The sequence below is a fragment of the Melopsittacus undulatus genome, chromosome 4 (genome assembly GCF_012275295.1).
Source record: "Melopsittacus undulatus isolate bMelUnd1 chromosome 4, bMelUnd1.mat.Z, whole genome shotgun sequence".
Taxonomy (NCBI): domain Eukaryota; kingdom Metazoa; phylum Chordata; class Aves; order Psittaciformes; family Psittaculidae; genus Melopsittacus; species Melopsittacus undulatus.
Genome location: NC_047530.1, coordinates 43,333,572 through 43,351,975, shown reverse-complemented (window position 1 = coordinate 43,351,975; position 18,404 = coordinate 43,333,572). Strand labels below are relative to the sequence as shown.

Sequence of the window (18,404 nt, the reverse complement as noted above, 5' to 3'; positions counted from 1 at the left end):
TTCCTAACTCTCCGGGAGTTGGGGGACTTGGTTTAAACCACGACAAGAAGAGATTCACAGCAGTGCTGAGGAGAAGGACTTGGAGGTGTTGGTCGATGAGAAAATGAACATGAGCCAGCTTCAGTGTGCACTCACAGCCCAGAAAGCCAACCATATTCTGGGCTGCAACAAAAGGAGCATGACCAGTAGGTCAGTGGAGGTGATCCTGCCCCTCTACTCTGCTCTCGTGAGACCTCACTTGAAATATTGCATGCAGTTCTGGTGTCCTCAACATTGAAAAGGACATGGAAGTGTTAGAACAAGTTCAGAGGAGTGCCACAAGGATGATCAGGGGACTGGAGCACCTCATGTATGAAGACAGGCTGAGAAAGTTGGGGCTGTTCAGCCTGGAGAGGACAAGGCTGTGTGGAGACCTTATAGCAGCTTTCCAATATCTGAAGGGGGCCTATAAGGATACTGGGGAGGGACTATTTATTAGGGACTGTAGTGACAGGACAAGGGGTAATGGTTTGAAACTTAAACAGGGAAAGTTTAGATTAGATATAAGGAAGAAGTTCTTTACTGTAAGGCTGGAGAGGCACTGGAAGGGGTTGTCCAGGGGAGTTGTGAATGCTCCATCCCTGGTGGCATTGAAGGCCAGGTTGGACAAAGACTTGGGTGATATGGTTTAGTGTGAGGTGTCCCTGCCCATGGCAGGGGGGTTGGAACTAGGTGATCTTAAGGTCCTTTCCAACCCTAACTATTCTATGATTCCAATTGCAAGAGGTAGTAATAGCTCTAAGGCTATTAGCTTATATCTTTTGCTTTAGCAGTTCCTATACATGATATTTTTTTCTTCAGATTATATTATAGATAATTCCACTCTGAGTTATTCTATTAGGTAGCTGCTGCTGCATTTTCGATCCTCAGTAGTGAAAAATCTACCTGGTGAAGTACTTCCTGGGACATGAAACAATATGTTTGTTGACTTTTATATCACAAAGTGCATTTGGACATCAGCTGTCTGGTCCTCTCCCTCCAATAAATTCCTGAGAAAATTTACTACAAACTTCAAATGTTCTCCAGCTTGCTTCCTTCTGACAGAAGCTTCCTTTTTTTATAGTAAGCATTCAGGATAAGTGGCTGTGATCCCATGACTGTTTCAAATCCAGCAAAGAGTGCTGCAGTTGGCTTTCTGTCAGGAATACCAGTCAGGTTGTTGACAATGTGTGTCTTAATAGCATGTAATGCAGAAGTGATGGAAAAAAGATTCTCAGTGTTTTGTCTGATATATATTGTGAATGGGTTTCTTGCTTATTTCAGCACTTGGATGACTTGATGCCAACTTAAAGTACCTAAATTTAAATCTTTTGGGCCAGATTTGCAAACTATTTATATGTCAAAAGATGTAAAAGAGCCTGGACTAGTTTGTTGTTTTGTTGTTTTTTTTTTTTTTAAATACCAAAAGCAGTCATTTTGGGACACTGAGCCCATTCTAAGGAGCCCCCACATCATATCTCCTTCAACGGACCTGTAAATACTATTGGTATTACCCTGTGTCTTTTCACTTTGTCTACCAAATAATGCACAGGTCCCAAGTTATAAACAAGTTAAATCCTGAACCAGAAGCTGTCCAGCTACATGCAGTGGTTTTCTGGAGTAATTATTATGTTTTCATGGGAGTCATTTAGAATGGTATGATGCATCTATAACACAGCAGTCTGTTGCGTTGTTCAGAAACACCTACAGTATTTGAAGTATATAGAGTGTCATGAATTTAAATAAAATTCATGCATTCTCTAACACTTTATCCCAAGCAGAACAGAAGTAGCTTATGCTCAGATACTGGAAGATGAAGGCTTTTCTTGCTGCAATGGATTGGACAGAGGTTTAAGATCCTCTTTACCTATGGATAAAATTACATTAAACTTAAAAGGACTATAAATTCCCCAGGTTTCTGTGAGAAGATATGTACCTTTTTACCATTCTGAACAGGGTATTGTAAGTGCATAATATTCAGGTACATGCTTTTTGCATATTTTATTTTATGTTTTGGTGAATATCTGTGTTTAATGCAATAGGATAGATTTCCAAATAGTATTGAAAATTATGTGTCCTATGGAAAATAGTACAGGTAATACTAATTCAGTTGGTCTCCCTTTTTGCCAGTTTCTTGAACAGAACAGTTAAAATGTGAGGGGTAGAAGTAAATTAATACTATAAAGATAGAAATGATAAATTAGAACCGTGCTACATTTACATAGCATTACAACCTCACATAAGTTAATTAATTTAATTGGTAATATTACCAGAAGAAAACTATATATATTTTGCAAACATTGCCACCAGGCATTACCATGTCTATCAAAAATTCAGTAAAAAAGTACCTGTGTCTGTTTCCATTTTTGGGTCTCATCAGGTTTGTAGCATTTATTTTGCTACTAGATGCTATTTTGAGTGTTCAACAGTTTGATATATTAAACTAGGCTTCTTTTATGGCCCATGTTAAGAGCATGCAGTGCATTGAAATAGCACAGGGGTAGTGGGTCTTTCATCTTGTGTAGAGTGTATTTCATTTCCCCTGTGTTCAGATTAAACAAAGCTTTTGTATTCATTTGAAGCAACTGTAATGAGAATATTTAACACAGGTCAAATTCAGATAGTGGTACTCCAGAGGTCCTTGAAAATAGTCTGCCTTTTGACACTGGGCCATGATGGGAGGTGAAAGGTTTGCCACTTTTTTTTTTTTCAAGGAAGATTATGACATTTGATTTGTAACAGTGGAGCCTTAATGAATTTTGCAAAGGAATAAAGTCAACAAAAAGAACAATGAAGCCATCTACGGGATTTTAACTGAAGGCATTATTAGAAATTGAATATGTATGTATACATGAAAAATCATATGATTGCATAATGTTGTAGATAATATACATGAATTTAACTTGTAGAATGTAAATATAAAATATGAACAATAGAAACTAAGAAAAGAGAGCATTTCTTTTGTGAATGTTTTTGTGGGTAGATACAGATATGATCAAATCTTCAGCTGGTATAAATCAGCAAAACTGATTTCCATGAGCTGATTTACACTAGTTTATTTGCCATTTACAGGTAATATATACATGCACTTGAATGTTGTTTTCCAGTTAGACACAGTGAAGAAAAGCATGTCAAGTTATTCATGGTGGTAAATAGCCTAGTTCATCCAGGCTGACTGATTTTCCCCTGCAGCAGTTCCCTTATAAGAGTTTTTTTTGAGTGATTCTTCATCTCCTTTGCTGAAAATATTTCTGTTTTGAACCTGTCACTTCTGTGCTAAGCAAGAGGGCATATACACATCCACAGTTTGCTTAGGACAGAATCTCTGGCCAAAAGTCTCATGTGTGATGACTGTTAAAGCCATTAGCAGGATTTGAACCCTGGGGTGAGTACCTGCTTTTAGTGCCTCTTAATGGAGGGGAGAATGCCATTTTGTTTGAAAAGTGCTAGAAGTCCTAGTTTCACTCAGGAAACTTCCATATTAAAATTTAGTCCTAATTAAGTCAAATCCCCACAATGAAGGAAGGAATTTCAGGAAAATCATTGACTTCAGAGCCTTTCTGTTCTTTGGATAAGTTAATATTGCAGATCAGGACTGAAAGAAGAGCTAGATTACCTCTCCAACATAGATAGATGGCTTTATTAACAACTGATTCTTCCTAAAACTGTTGCAGGCCAATCTCTTTTAGGCACTGCAAATGTTTCTTCCAAGTCAATGCCTCCAACAAGCAGTTTGATTATGAAGTACTAAATAGCTATTGTAGATCTTGGTCTTTTACAGGGAGTGTATTTTAACCTGTTTCCTCAGAGTGTGATCAGTAAAAGTCAGAAAACTTCAGTCTCAGAAATGAGTCAAACTTCTGTACTGAAATTCTCCCCCTAAGCCTGTGGGCAGTGTCCTCTTTTGCCACGGTTATGCAGGGAGGAAACTTGGCTGCTGAACAGGCCTGGCTTGCATGGGGTTAACTTTCTTCATAGCGATGTTTATGGTACTGTTTTGGATTTGTGGCTAAAACAGTGTTGCTAGCAGCCTAATGTTACAGTTTCGTGGCTTTCTGTTTTTCCCACTCAGCACCCCCAGCAGGCAGACTGGGGATGGGCAAAAGTCAGACAAAGGGGTATCTCATACCATATACCATCATGTGCAGCAATAAGAAATTCTTCACTATATGGGTGGTGAGACACAAGAACATGTTGTCCAGAGAAGCTGTGGCTGCCCCATCCCTGGCAGTGTTCAAGGCCAAGTTGGATGGGGCTTTGGCCAACCTGCTCTAGTGGAAGGTGTCCCTGCCCATGGCAGGGAGGTCGGAACTAGGTGATCTTTAAGATCCCTTCCAACCCAAACCACACTGGGATTCTATGAAAAACTGGCGAGTTTCATCTTCCTAAGTGGCTGTTCCCCAGAGGCTGGCTGTGTATTGGTCTGCTCATCAGAAGTGGTCAATGATTGCCTTTGCGTCACTGGTTTTATTCTCTTCACTTACTAAACTATCTTTGTCTTGACCCAAGAGTTCTCTCATTTCTACTTTTCCTGTTTCTTCTGTCCTGCTGGGGTTGGGGGGTGAGTGAGCAGATATGTTCAGCCTGGAGAAGAGAAGGCTGCGTGGAGACCTTATAGCAGCTTTCCAGTATCTGAAGGGGGGATATAGGGATGCTGGGGATGAACTCTTCATTAGGGACTGTAGTGACAGGACAAGGGGTAACGAGTTAAAACTTAAACGGAGTAAGTTCTTTACTGTGAGAGTGGAGAGGCACTGGAATGAGTTGCCCAGGGAGGTTGTTAATGCTCCACCACTGGCAGTGTTCAAGGCCAGGCTGGATGAAGCCTTGGATGGCATAGTTTAGTGTGAGGTGTCCCTACCCATGGCAGGGGGGTTGGAACTAGATGATCTTAAGGTCCTTTCCAACCCTAACTGTTCTATGATTCTATGTGGGTACTTAGCTGTTGGTTGGGGTCAACATCAACACCACTGATAGATTTTGCAAATTACCACTGAAGAGAAATTCCACAATTACATAGGAAAATTCATACCTGTTCTTCTTCCTCATCAAACTCCAGTCAAAATTAAAGGTGAAGATAACACCTTTACCTTTTGAAACTGTGCAAGAATGTTATCTCTACTTAGATACAATCTTCCACCACCAAAAACTTGACAGAAAAAGGAAAACCAAAACTCAGGCAAATGTCTGCTTTATTCCAGTGGAATTACTTCTTCACTAGTGTATATAGTACAATTCAAGGGATCCTACTAAATTTCAGTACTTGATTATCCTCATCTCTCGTTCTGTGTGCTGCTCATGTTAACAATTTCATTTCCTCTTCCTCCTCTTCTCTGAAGGATATCACATGTGGGCTTCAAAAATAATAATAGGTTTTCAATTTCCTTACTCATAAAAATTAAAGTAAACCAAAAATTATTTATCCTTTCTTGTACACCACTTCCAAAAAGTATGCAAGACAGCTTGAAACTGAGCAAGTATTATTTTGAAACCCCTTTAAGTTTTTTATGTAACGAAATTTAGCAGCGCTAACTGGTCAGTACCCAGTAACATGCATGCCAGCTCTGCACTGAATAATCGCTTTCAGCTTCCTCTCTGTACCTGTTTTGCTTCATGGATGAGCAATAAAAATGCTTCCCAGCTTGTATGATACATGTGTATAGCTCTCATCAATCCTGTAGTTGTAACACAGTGAACACAGCTGGTAACACTTGAAATCTAACTTTGATTTTCTTTTGGACATTATTCAGTGTTAATATTATGCAGGTCTTTATGTATTTCACAGGCCCCTTTGTGAAAACAAACATCTTGGCCATCTCCTATAGTTGACAAAGTAGTTACTTCTGCATATATCTGAATGAGGAAGTGGAAAAAAAAAAGATGAAAATGTAACCATTAACTGATGAAAATACTAATTGTCAATCATTTCTAATCAAGTCAGTAATTCTGGTAAATTTTTGTCATAATTTGTCAAATTAATGTTTGTGTGGAGTTGTAGGTATCTGCTCAGTAATGCAGAGTCTTTGTGTGTGTTCTGCAGAACTAGATGGAGGAGATGTATAGGTATACAGATATTTTTCTTTCCCTTCCTCCTCATACTCATATTTATGCATACAGGTAAATATACACTGCATACATATCCGTGAATATATACTTGTATTCTTTTGTTAGTATAACAACTTTTAACAAGTGTGTGTATTAATACATGTCACTTAAAGGCTGTTTATTGGAAACATTCCATTCCAATCTTCTGTATGTGGACTCACCTGCCTTCAGAAACATAAGAGTTAAGAGCCTGTTATATGTTTTAGTACTATCTGAGAGGTATCAGGTTTGCTTTCCATATGTTTCATTCTGAGTGCTAATAACAGTTACACGTTTAACTCAAACTTGAATTATAATTTTTAGGTTGTTGTGAACTTCCTCTTGTGAGTGGATGTAGTGGTTCTGGCTGGGATAATTTTCTTCATAGCAGCCCTTGTAGTGCTGTGTTTTGGATTTGTGACTAACACCTTGTTGATAGCAGATCACTGTTGGCTGTTGCTAAACAGTGCCTGCATAGCATCAAGCCTTTCTTTTTCCAACCTTGCCCACACCAAGCAATCAGGCTGAGGCTCAGCAAGAAGCTGTGATGAGACACAGGTGAGACAGCTGATGTGAATGGACCAAAGAGATCTTATATACCATATAAACTCATGCTTGACAATAAGAATTGGAGTAGGGGTGAATTTTTTCCAAAGTAGCCATTCCTCTGAAACTGCTGGTGGGAGCTGGTGAGTAAGTGAGTACCTTTTGGGTTTTTTTCCTCTTTCTTTCTGTTATTAAACCGTCTTTATCTCCATTTGCATTTTTTTCTCAGTTTTACCCTCCCAGGTCTCTCCCCATCCCACTGTGGGCAACATGATCAAGGGACTCAGCAGGGGCTTATCTATCAGCCAGGCTACCCACCACAGTGGGCTCTAAGAAACTGCATCACTTGGATTTGACTGCTGTAACACTGAACTGATGAAAAGCCTGTCCTGCAAAATCCAAGTTCTGAACTGTATCTAGGACATTATGACTGATATAAATGGTTTGACTTAAGATAAAGGGCATGTGCAGTCCTAATAGTCCTGTTATAGTCCTGATATATATATATATATTCCTGATCCATATAACTGATCTTGCTTTGCACTCATACCGTATTAAGCAATGAAAGTAACTGCAGAAAACAAATATTCACCCCCAAAATACTCCTGTACATAAAATGAAGGAATTTAAGTGTTTGTATTTTTCACTAAAAAGCTTTGTTTACTAAGAAGTAATAATTTTTATTTTTTTTAATTGCACATCTATGCATCATATGACTAACAAAGGCAGCTGTCTCCATGGGGGAGAGCCTGGCAGTTAACAGAAGTTTAATAGCACCTCCAGAATTTTTAGATTGTTTTACTTCTGCTTCCAGCAGCTTCACAATTTTCTTCATTGCATGCTGCAAAATTTAACTCCAGGTTTAACAACGGTAGCTAACATTGCTGTAAGTGTATGGGTGAACAGGTGGTCATAGTTAGGATATGTGACGTAAAAGTTGATATTTTGTTTGAAAATCAGTTCCAGAGTGAAGGTCAAAGTTCAGAAGGACATAGACTTTCAAAGAAAACATCTTTGCAATCGGTATCTGAAGCTTAAATTCTAAATCATAAAATCAGTTATCCTTAATGCCTACATAGTAGATTTTGACCATTAACTTTTCTCGTTTTCTGTCCCATTTGGGTACACACTCTCAAATGATTTTCAAGTGGAATCTTTCCATCTTGAACATCCTTAATTCAGTTCAACTCTCTTTCCTAAGTGCTTATTTTTGACACTACACATGAAGAATAAAACCCTCAGAGTGACAGTCTGTGATCATGTTTCATGTGTCAGACTTCATTTGCTTTCAGTTTATATTGCTATCAATTTATGACTTTGTTCCTTAAATAGTTATCTTTTTTCCACATTGTAACTGATATATTGAATGATATATGTTTGAGAGGTATTTCAAGGAATCATAACTTCAGTCATTAACTGGTTATCTCTTGGCTCAGGAACCTTTAGGTTGTTGAATGGAAGTTAACATTTTTAAAGCAAATAAAACAGCTTTCCAATTTGTGATTATTTTCATACCAATTTTACATTTCAGTGCCCTTTTGAGCATCTAGCATGCAGTGCTTGGATTTACATTTAGCTCTGCAGGAAGTGTTTTAAATATTATTATTACTATGAAGGAAGAAATCAAAAATCCAAATGAATTTTTAGTACAATAGTGAGGTATAGGAAGGTGCAATTGCAGTAACAGCAGCCTGCATTATTGTATAGAACTATCTCACAGCTTGATAGAAAGTCCCTGCTGGGGAGGAAATGTAGGGGAACTGGCAGAATTTTGCTACATCTGCTTCCTACTGCTAATAAGCTTTAACCTGTTTCATTTTTATTACGCTTACTGTTTAGATATTTTGCTTCCGAAATTATATCTGTAACTGTGAGAACACATAAAAGGGAGCACAACAGGTAGGACTGTTTAAAGATTTAAAACTATCAGCAAGGGATATTAAAGGCCATAATGAGTAAGATGGTTGCCTTCTCAGTGTGATGTTTTAGAGCTCAGGCACTGCAGCACTGGTAGAAAGACTGAGTGTAAGTAGTGGGTAAAACAGATTTCATAGCTTGAGTAGCTTGTACAGCCAGAAGGCACCATTAGATCATTTAGTCTGACCTGTATATCACAGCCCATTACATTTCACCCAGAAATTCCTATTTTGAACCCTGTGAGTATACTCGACTAAAATATATCAGACGTTAAGAGTTTAAAATACTTTATGCCGCAGGATGAGAACCAAGAGGCTGAGCTTCCCATGCACTAGGAAGGGTGTTTTATCAGGTTGGTAAGTACAGATGGTAGCATGACTACTTCTGCAGAATATACCAAGCTAAAGGCTTGTATGCACTTAACAAAAGCAAAAATCCCTTCCTGACCCTCTTTGACTTAGGGGGAAAAAAAATATAGATATTCACATTATATCAGAGCACTTGCTTACTCAAACACTGTGGTGAAGCCAGAAACAGTACCTTCAGGAAAAACAAAACAAACAAAAAACCCCAAACAAACAAAAAACCCCTATAACCACAATAAACAAAACTTAAATTTAATCTGGCTCATTATGTATCAGTGGGAGTAATTAAGGGCTTAGTAAGACAAAAATGTCCTTCAAGAGGTCATGTCCATTTTTAAAACTAATACTTACTGTCTAATTGTGAATTTCAAGCATTATGCCTCTGACAGCCATGCTGGCAGTCCTGCGCATCTCAGATTCCCAGTCCCAGCACATTCATTGCAAAAGTCTGTCTCTTCAGTGGCCAGTTTGCATTTTCTATTTTTCTTTCAATTTATTCTCACAAGTAATCATTTAAGATTACTTTTCAAGCAGACTTCCAGGTTCATAAGTCCAGAAGGCAGAGGTATTAGCCTAGTTATTACAAACTTTGTATACATCTTCATACTTTCAATTGTTTATTTGTTCTAGAGACTCCTTCAAAGCTGACTGTGTCTTCATGGAAATGTTATACTGATTGCTCTTATTTTGATCATGTCACAGACCCTCTCATTTTCTGAAATTAAATGATGAAAACACAGTGATCCAACAACAGAAAAGAGAAACAAAGTTAACAAGAAAATGTTATCCCTATGTACTAAATATAACCAAAAGAGAGCTTGTAAGGTTATGTCTTTAACGTCAAACTGAGCCCTTTTGTCTATCACACAGAAGTGATGGAAATTTAGACCATTTCTTTCCTCTGTTGATGATCATGGTAAAAGACAGAATAACAAGTTGCTAAGTTATTCTGTTTGAGTCATATAAGCTGTAGATCATACAGTTATTGATCTGATTTCTTATTAACTTTCTATTTTAATGAGTTTCTGTATTTGCTTATTGTTTTTATATAATTCTTACATATACTTACAGTAGTACTTTTCAGAGATAATCTTTTTTGTGAAAGTTTTGGTTCTGCAAATACTTAAACATATCCTTTATGCACCGAAAATTCTGTCTCGACTTATAAAATCAGTTTTGTGTTAGATTTATTGTGGGATTTGGTCCCTAAGAGTGATGTTAGTTAATTTTTACGGTACTTTGTTCTGACATACTTGGTTGAACACCATAAAATTTTAGCCCATCACCTTGACAAATCCTAGTAATAGCCAGCAATATACTGTATGGATTGCAGATTTCCTATACTCTCACTAATTTAACTTCAAGATATGCTCATTTTATTCACCTGCAGAATGCCTCTGTGGGAAAACTTAAGCTGTTGTGTTTGGCATGATAAATGCTGATCATTTCATGATCATAATTGCTGATTTTTCACAATTACTGTGAAGACTTAATTTGGATTTTTTTTTTTCTCCAGTGCCAGCATGTGGAAGAGTATGGTATTAAGATCATGGTATAAGGGATAACATTAATTTGAAATCCATTCAAAACAAAAAAAAATTGAATAAAAGTATCCTTAGAAATAGTACTGCCTCTAAATTTCTGTGTCCATATTTATTCCCCTTTATCTACTTTTCCTTTTTCAAGTTTCAGTTTTTAAAAGATATATAGAGACTACACAAGAAAGAAATTCTTTTGCAAAATGTGCTATCAGATGCTCACACACAAAAAAAAAGAACAGCCTTGTTTTCTCTAAATTTTCCCTGGTTCAGTAACACCGAGGCTCAGTTTTCTATTTGACGCTGTAAAAAAATAATTTGCACATGACACAGTGATAACTGAACTACCATCAACTTTGTCCAACACGTTGAGTAGTAAAGGAATAAAATTTCTGAAGTACTTGGGATTTTTATAATAACAGGGTCTATTCCATGATAAATATTTAGGTTTATAAGACCTCATTTTTAGCCTGCCAGTCTTGTGTTAATGTATTTTTGGCATGAGGCAAATAATCTGTTTTATTTCAGGAAGGAATAATAAATGTCAGACTTTCTTATTTTTGTAAGCTTTGTAAAAAGAATATTCTTAACAATTTTACTGTTATACAACACTGGTATTCATTCTTTGAATTCAGGCATGTTATACTAGGAATGCATGTGGCCTATTTATTAGACAAACTATGTTGTTGAAAAGGATCGCTTCTATCCTACTTTCTTCAGGAACTGACACTTTTATTCTTATGTGGTTTTCCTAGTGGAATCTTTACTTTTTAAAGTCATAAACCTATTGTGAGAGACTCTAGCAATGCTTAAACTGGATCTCAGGAGTTTGATGCACTCTGTTTAATGCAGGCAGTGTAAAAGAAATTTTATATGTATTATTTAAAGGCACATTAATCTTGCCACTATAATGGTGTAATAATGCATACCATATAAGGTCTTCATAAACTCAGCTTCTAAAAGTAACATCACAGTATCTTTCTTTTTGTTCTCTAAGTCAATTCTTTGTAGAGATAGCAATTATGCATTCATCTCTCTCTCTTATAGCCTGATTCCATATTCCGCTCTGAGGTAGGTAGACCTTAGTCCTTACTCACACAATAAAAAGAGTATTTCTCATATTTCTCATTTGGAACAAATGGAGAATGGTCAAAAATAAACAAATGTGTATAATAAAAGTTAATAGCTGAAGTACGTACCTTTTTCAGTTAAGTAAAACAGTTAAATGCTTGTGCAATGGATTGAGAATAGATTTCTCCTATACTTGTTATTCCTGTGTTTTCATTGGAACTTTAATGGGTCTGCCTTTGATTTTTTATTTTTTATTTGTTTTCCAAGTGAATCTTTACTAAGAACTAAGGCATACAAAATGCAAGGACTTGGCAATACTATGAACCAGTGTGGTAATCCTTATATCTGAGCAAAGCTCAGAAAAGTATTATGCACACACCAGTTCGGATAGCTGTTTAATGTAGAGATACAAGTTAATTAGAAGTTTTAGAAACAATTGACAGCCTCTTGTTGTTAACCTTCCTTTTTGTGACATGAAAGGGATTGTATTTCTGCATTAAGCATGTTCAGAAAGGCATTAGCTGAGGAAAGTTTCTTACAAGCTACCTTTTCAGCTTCCTCCTATGCATGAATATAAAGTATAAGAAGAGTTCCCATTCTTGTTTCTTGTTACTAGATATCTTGCACAATTGGATTTGATAACTGGAGTACTGTCACCTTCATCCAACTTTTCACCCAAGCCCTTTAACCCCTTTTATTTCCAGCCAATCATCCTCATACTTTTGCAGGTTTGAGTTGAGCATCCATTGCAGAACCTCATTACAGGGGTTAAAATACTGAAGGCTGAGTGGCTTCAGTGTAATGGGGCTCAAGATCCTCTTTCCTGTTGCAGCTGCCTCAAGCAAACCCCCTGTTTGGTACTGTCTGGGACTGTCTGTTGTGTTTTGGTTTCCTGTGCTGGCATATGCTGTCTCTGTCAGTATTAGTGGGAACTGAAGATGTATGTGCCCCCCAAAAAAGTAGGATTCTAGTTCTCTCTGTGATTCTGGAAGATTGTGAGTGGCTGTAAAGCTGCTTGGAAGAACCTGGGGTTGCTGATTGATGGCCACTGAACATGAGCCAGGTTTTGCCCAGGCAGCCAAGAAGGCCAGCAGCATTCTGGTCTATATTCAGAAATAGCTTAGCCAGCAGGACTAGGGATGTGACCATCTCCCTGTACTCAGCACTGGTGAAGCCAGACCTCAAATCCTGTGTTCAGTTCTGGGCCCCTCAGTACAAGAGGGACATTGAGGTGCTGGAGCAGGTCCAAAGAAATGCAGTGAAGCTGGTGAAGGGTCTGGAACACAAGTCTTATGAGGAGTGGCTGAGGGAACTGGGATTGTTTAGTCTGGAGAAGGCTCAATGGGGACCTTATCACTCTCTGTAACTACCTGAAAGGAGGATGTAGTGAGATGGATTTGATCTCTTCTCCCAAGTAACGAGCAATAGGACAAGAAGTAATGGCCTCAAGCTGTGCCAGAGAAGGTTTAGATTGGATATTAGGAAAAATTTCCTCACAGAGAGGGTGATCAGGCATTGGAACAGACTGCCCAGCAAAGTGCTGGAATCACTGTCCCTGGAAGTATTCAAAAACCATGTAGATGAGGCTCTTAGTGACATGGTTTAGTGGTGAACTTCTCAGTCCTGGGGTAACAGTTGAACTTGATGATCCTAAAGGTCTTTTCCAACTTGACTGGTTCTATGGTTCTGCTTGGGAGGATAAAAAAAGAGAAGAGGAAACAATTTCTTGGGTTTTTGTTTTTTTTTTTTTTAACTCAGGAAGAGGCCAAGAGTAACAACTTCACACTTCCACTTCTTCCAGCTTAATATTCTAATGCCAATGCCTCAGCTCAACTAGCTGAAGAAGCACTTCAAAGCTGTTATCTAAATTCTGCTTGACTCTGTGTTCACTATTTATCTATAAAATGTCTAGAATAGCACAAATGAATGTAAAGCTCCCTTAGAATTACAGAAATATTGGAAAAGAGTAGTTGTGAAAATTCAACCAGTACAGTTAAGAAAGGCCACTTGTTTTTGTTCACCAATCATACCACTAGTATCAGCATAAGCATAAATTCTTATGTTTAAATAACATGTTTTAATATAAGTCTTACAGGCTATGATTACTATTGTGACACCAAACAGTAGCCCTAGGCAGATGTGAATAGTAAAACCAGAAAAAGCATATATCCATCTTAATACTCTCTCAAACTGTTTTAATTCATATTTAAATTAATTAATTTTAATGGTTATATAAATAATTAATTCTTACGTAAATTATTAACTATTGTATAAATTAAGAATTAACTAAGATTTTTAATATGTATCTTTTATAATCCCCACTGAATCTGTGTTCTGAGTACTTTTGGCTCCCCTTGAATCCCTGTAAAGTTCTTGCAACTACAGCATTCTCTGTCAAGGAGCTGAAGATGTCACCCACCATCATTCTTTCTGAAACCGTGCTCTTACTAATGACATTTGATGATCTTTAGTTCTTGTACAGAAATACAAGTGTGCAAAATCAGTTCTTATCCCTGTCCACCCTTCTTATGTCATGTGTGATTTTGTAAACCTTTGTCATATTCTTCTTAGGAAGGCTGGAGAATATTTCCAGTCAGACCCTCCAGAGCTGTTGTCCTCCTCTGTAAACCTTCTGTGTCTAATACATCCTTTTTCAGTTGAGAGATCCAGAGCTGTATATCTTACTCAAGGTGTGGGTGAGCTATGAATTTCTACAGTAGCACATTATCCATTTTTTCTCTATTCCTTTCCTAGGAATTCATAATGTTTACTTGATTTCTTGAATGCTGTTAACTGCTGTGATTGTTTATTAACTGGTCCATGAAGACTTCCCGAGGTGTTACTTAGCTTAGCATGGCACTCTTCTCAGTGTTTACGGTAATATGACATCAGCCTACTTTGGTATTATAAAATGTCAGGTAAATAACAGAGTAACATTCTCAGTCCTTCTAAAAATCTACTCCGTACCTTCTGATTTTTCCATGTTATGGAAATGTATTTTTTAGCACCAAAAGAAGATCAGTAATTTCTTCATGATAGAAAACTTTCTTTGTTGAGCTGTGGGGTTTTATTCAAAGCAAGATGTTAAAAAATGAGAGTGTTCACAGTCCTTCTCTGGACAGGGACTGATATAGATACAATGAATGTATTTAGAAAAATCTGCTTTTTAGCTTCCTTTTACAAGCTTTCTGTAACTCTGGCTTTCCCACCTTTGATTAACTGAGTAGCTGATGATACTGTTGGCAGGGAGAGGAAATTGTGAATCATGTTTAGAGGATAACCTAACATGAAATTCAGTGAGAGCTAAATCACTTATCGTATCAAATCTTTGTCCAAAGTTCTGTAATCTACCATTTTGTAGCATGACAGAATCAGAATCCTGTCAAAGTGTGGTCTATGAGAAGATCCTGTTTGCATCCATTCCTGAGAGAAGACATTGTAGAGATCGTGAATGTTCAGAGGCTTTTTCCTGCACAGAGAATGTATGTTACCTGTCTTCTTTGTCCAGCCCTCTTTAAATCAGATCATGTAAAAGTAGCATTTGTCTCCACATTATCTCAGCAGTCAGACATTTAACCTGTACTACCTGCTCATTTTCAGCTGTGACATTCAAACTTCTGGTGCAATTTGTTTTCAGAAAGGATTAAGTCCCGTGGAAAAGCTAACAAGTGGAAATCAGAATCTTCAACAGGCAGAGCTTTTCCCACAAATTGAAATTAATTTGAATACTAATAAATACTAATAACTAGAAAATAAATGTTTAAGGGCAAATACCGTTAGATGACAGCTACACCTACAGCTTTTACAAAATTTGTAAGGATTTGTAAAATTCAGGTCATACACACTTTAAGGAATCACTGCTTCCAACAGTGTTTGTCCCAAAAGTTTTCTTATCTCTCAAGAATTTTAGAGGTTCCCAAGAATGATTTGACACTTCTCTTCTGAGAATTATAAGCAAGCCATATACTATCCTACCTCATTTTTTTCCCCAAGACTCTGAAGATGCTAAAGGACTAGGTCAAAATGTGTGCTCCTTTACTGAACAGTCTACAAGGGTATCCTTGGGCACAAACCCTAACAACTTATTTTAATTCATAGTACTACAGCTGTCTGCCAGAAGTGCTGAATCTCATCCATAAGAGTGCAGAAACGACTGTAAAAAGCAACTTAGTCATAAAATAATTCCTCTTCATTTTCACTTTTAACATTTATATTGTTCCAGCACCATATGAACAGAATTTCCTAGCAGACTTTATATATTCATCCTCATTTACTAGACAGGCTATCATAAAGATACTCAGCTGTTTAAGACAGTTGTAAATTTCTGACAGGTAACTTATAAATGCAGCATCCATGTACAACACATGACAGCAATTTCTTGAAAATAAGTCAGGAGAGGTCATTCTTAGGAGATTTCTGTAAGATTCTGTAGCAGCCAGTGAAAGATTATTAGTCCCCAGTAGCTCCATCACTTGTGCTTTTTGCAAACACTAAAGGTTATGAATACTATGGTACCATACAGCTCTTTCACACAGAATGATTCTCCTTTGCTAAATTTGGAAATGTACTTTTTTCTGGCCTTAATTTTCAAGTAATTCTTCATATTCTAAATGGCAGCTGAAGGCAAGCAGAAATAGTATGTAATTGATTTAACAACCTAAGACAAGTACATGGAAGTAGAAAAGTTTGTCTTAGTGCTTGATGTGACCTGAGAGAGCTGCTTTATATTTCTTTTTTTAAGCAGTACCTCAGCACCTTGGGCCAGCACAGTGGCCTTTAAGCCTGAATGAGCATGACTTTTTTTTTAATCTCAGTGCAAAGCTCAAGTATTTCATCTTTTCAAACTGTTTTACAGCACTCAGAGCAGAATTAAATTGACAAGGTTAGAATTCATCTCCTAGAGGAGAAAACCGTGCTTCTCTTGTTAAGTGCTAATATAACATTTATGTGTTGGTACCTTAATAACAGCCCTGGCTAGCCTTATGAAAGTACTGAAAGCAAACAGTACTCAGTGAGGTTTTATTATGACTGCAATTTGAGACAAATTATCCCCTATTTTTGTTCCCCTATCAAAAACAGAAATGCTAAAGCAATTGCTGCATGTTTGGTATAGAATTAGGCTCCCACTATGGTTAATATAGAAGTGCATTTTTCATGTGAACAGCTCACAAGGGTCAAGTATCAAAGATACACTGTGCAAAATGCTTGTCAATAACTTTGTAAGTGAATTTTGAAATGAAGTGCCTGTAACCTGTCATTATTTCTCCCTCTCAAAGCTGAGAGCGAGTGGATGAAAATTGAGCTTGTGAATTGAAAGTACGTGAGTTATATGGCCTTACCGACTTCAGGCAAAATGACAGGTTTGTCTTGTTATTATTTTTCCTTTCAGAGGTCAGGCAGTAGACAATATTACCAGTATATACTGTTGTGTAAGCAAATTGGTATATAAAAAAGCTATCTGTGTACACAAAGATGGTGTCAGTCACTAATATTAAAAATGCTTAATATGTTGTCTACTGTAAGAAGAAAAGGTACGGTAAGAATCAGCTGCCCAGAATAAGGATTTCAAAATTTGATTAAAAAAAAAAAAGTATATTCAGAGTAATTCTGATGTAATTCACAGTTTTTGAGAGTATGTATATTATAAAATGGAGTTGATTTCCATAAATAGACCTTGTTGTATACATTATATGAGTATGCGTACATGCATTTAAGTATAAGGTAACAGCAGACCTAAATGTGTGTACTGGTTTTGGCTGGGATGGAGTTAGCTGTCTTCAATAGCAACTTTTATGGTTTGCATTTGTGACCAAAACAGCATTGATAATACACCAGGGTTTCCAGTCATTGCTGAAAAGTGCTTACACATCATCTTTTTGTCATACCCACCCCATCAGTGAGTAGGCTGAGGGTGCACACGAAGTTGGGAGGTGACACAGCTGGGGCAGCTGACTCCAACTGACCAAAGGGGTATTTCATTCTATATATCATATTTAGACATAAATACTGAGGGGAGGGACCTTTGGGAGGGTAGTCATTGCTCACAGTCTACCTAGGTATCAGTCTGCTGGTGGAAAGCTTTTCAGTAATAGCCTTTGCATTGCTTGTCTTTTTTTTTTCTCCTTTCTCCTTTCTTCAACCACTGTATGTTGATACACAAGTTTTCTCACCTGTGCTGCTGATGAGGGGAGAAGTAAGCAAGCAGCTGTGTGGAGCTTAGCTGCTGAATGGAATCAACCCATTGCAGTGTATTGCTCCTAGTTGAAAGGTCTAAGGTTGGTTTTGGTTGTATTCAGATGAAAATTAATTGAATACATAGTAGCAATACAGGAACAATATAATTCTTTTATGAACTCATACTAGGTTTGTTAAGATTTCAAGGTAATGCTGGTTTATACAGTATATTCACTTCCTATACCTGTCAACATGCTGCTGTTTCAAACCATTACCCCTTGTTCTTTCACTACAGTCCCTAATGAATAGTCCCTCCCCAGCATCCCTGTAGGCCCCTTCAGATACTGGAAGGCTGCTATGAGGTCTCCATGCAGCCTTCTCTGCTGCAGGCTGAACAGCCCCAACTTTCTCAGCCTGTCTTCATATGGGAGGTGCTCCAGTCCCCTGATCATCCTCGTGGCCCTCCTCTGGACTTGTTCCAACAGTTCTATATTCTTTTCATGTTGAGGACACCAAAACTGCACACAATACTCCAAGTGGGGTCACACAAGAGCAGAGTAGAGGGGCAAGATCACCTCCTTTGACCTGCTGGTCACGCTCCTTTTGTTGCAGCCCAGAATATGGTTGGCTTTCTGGGCTGTAAGTGCACACTGCTGGCTCATGTTCATTTTCTCATCAACCAACACCCCCA

General features: G+C 37.6%; 1 protein-coding gene across 1 annotated transcript in view; it reads left to right on the top strand.

Moving 5' to 3' along the window:
- Positions 1-18,404, top strand: part of DPH6 (diphthamine biosynthesis 6) — a 205,307-nt gene that overhangs the window by 145,151 nt on the left and 41,752 nt on the right. The gene's annotated exons all lie outside the window — the stretch shown is intronic.